The sequence below is a fragment of the Schistocerca cancellata genome, unplaced genomic scaffold (assembly GCF_023864275.1).
Source record: "Schistocerca cancellata isolate TAMUIC-IGC-003103 unplaced genomic scaffold, iqSchCanc2.1 HiC_scaffold_218, whole genome shotgun sequence".
Lineage (NCBI taxonomy): Eukaryota > Metazoa > Arthropoda > Insecta > Orthoptera > Acrididae > Schistocerca > Schistocerca cancellata.
The window spans coordinates 1-2,500 of NW_026046243.1; positions in this window are offsets into that span (position 1 = coordinate 1).

The window sequence follows — 2,500 nt, forward strand, 5'->3', positions numbered from 1 at the left end:
GCTTCACACCCAGATTCACATTCACGTTCGTTGGTATGGTGGGGACCGCTTCGTAGCTGTACCGATCGTTGCCCTCACAGATGTACCTCCAGCAAGGACAACCGCACCACAACGGGTTACCAGTTGTTCATTTGCGTAACGTCACCAGTAAACGTACACGTCCATCCCCGTTTGCAAAGTCAACTATTATTGCATGCCTGCCTGTCAGGTGTCAAGACACACTACATCCGCTCACATCCACGCAACAAAATGTGCCCGACTAGAGGGCACGTGGAAGGTGCCCCCGTACGTATGCGATGTCCATTGCGCGACCAACTGTCAACCGGCCTCTGTAGCATGTCGCAGATGTGGAACGCGGGGCACCGTGCTATCACATTGTGTGAGAAGAGACTACTACGTCTGCATACACGCGCCACTACATGAACAGACGGCTCATGCTGATCGCCATCCACTGCGTCCATTACTCCCACACGTCTCTATGGCGTACCACACTGCAATGCAGCTGTTATGGGGAGATGACACGTAGCTGTGTACACAACATTCTGAGCGGGTTGCGGTTGGACAATACATTAATGTAACGTGTCATATGCCAATTACAGAGCAGGGTAAGGCACAACTTGGGTTAGGTTAAGGCACAACTTGGGTTAGGTTAAGGCACAACTTGGGTTAGGTTAAGGCACAACTTGGGTTAGGTTAAGGCACAACTTGGGTTAGGTTAAGGCACAACTTGGGTTAGGTTAAGGCACAACTTGGGTTAGGTTAAGGCACAACTTGGGTTAGGTTAAGGCACAACTTGGGTTAGGTTAAGGCACAACTTGGGTTAGGTTAAGGCACAACTTGGGTTAGGTTAAGGCACAACTTGGGTTAGGTTAAGGCACAACGTGGGTTAGGTTAAGGCACAACGTGGGTTAGGTTAAGGCACAACGTGGGTTAGGTTAAGGCACAACGTGGGTTAGGTTAAGGCACAACGTGGGTTAGGTTAAGGCACAATGTGGGTTAGGTTAAGGCACAATGTGGGTTAGGTTAAGGCACAATGTGGGGGTAGATTGCGGTACAAATTGCATTACATTGCGGTGCAAATTGCATTACATTGCGGTGCAAATTGCATTACATTGCGGTGCAAATTGAGTTACATTGCGGTGCAAATTGAGTTACATTGCGGTGCAAATTGAGTTACATTGCGGTGCAAATTGAGTTACATTGCGGTGCAAATTGAGTTACATTGCGGTGCAAATTGAGTTACATTGCGGTGCAAATTGCGTTACATTGCGGTGCAAATTGCGTTACATTGCGGTGCAAATTGCGTTACATTGCGGTGCAAATTGCGTTACATTGCGGTGCAAATTGCGTTACATTGCGGTGCAAATTGCGTTACATTGCGGTGCAAATTGCGTTACATTGCGGTGCAAATTGCGTTACATTGCGGTGCAAATTGCGTTACATTGCGGTGCAAATTGAGGTAGGTTAAGGTGCAACACAGGTTAGGTTAAGGTGCAACATAGGTTAGGTTAAGGTGCAAGATGGGTTAGGTTAAGGTGCAAGATGGGTTAGGTTAAGGTGCAAGATGGGTTAGGTTAAGGTGCAAGATGGGTTAGGTTAAGGTGCAAGATGGGTTAGGTTAAGGTGCAAGATGGGTTAGGTTAAGGTGACATAGGTTAGGTTAAGGTGACATAGGTTAGGTTAAGGTGACATAGGTTAGGTTAAGGTGACATAGGTTAGGTTAAGGTGACATAGGTTAGGTTAAGGTGACATAGGTTAGGTTAAGGTGACATAGGTTAGGTTAAGGTGACATAGGTTAGGTTAAGGTACAAACTGGGTTGTGTTATGGTACACATTGCGTTGTAGTACAGTACACGTTAGGTTTGGGTACGGTACACAATGTGGTATGGGATGGCGTGTTGTGGGGGGGAGGGGGGGGGGGGAGGTTCGTTGATATCGACCGTAGGACGTGGATGCCCGAGGCAGCGTCAGTGTGTCAAAGGAGTTATGTCACGTCGGGATGCGCTTTTCGCCAGTGAGAGGGGGCGAGCCGTGTCTGTGGTTGCGGCAGACCTGTGTGTTTCATTCCTGCCAGTGTGTTTGTGCTGTAAGACGAGGCAGTGTGGTGGTGATGGGTGCACCCCTGTGTAGGACATGTGTGGGTGTTGGTGGCTTCTCTGAGCAATTGTGGTTGTCGGACGAGTGGGGTATTCTGTTTTATGATTGGACCTCCCGGTCTGGTTATCATAGCGTAGTTGGTGTACTGTGGCGGATAGGATGCACCGGACGTTGGTCCATGCTGGTGCTTAGTAGTTGTATCTGTGTCTGTTACAGGCAGAGAGTAGTGTGTGATAGAGTGTGTGGCTGACGTGTGGTTCATTTTGTGTGTACGGACGTTCAGCATGTATAGGGGCATTTGCGTATATAATCTATCATAATCTATCTATGTGGGCCTGCATAGTTTACTGAGCAGTGCTGTGAGGTGACTGAACTACGAGTGACGTACTGATTTACAGCGGAA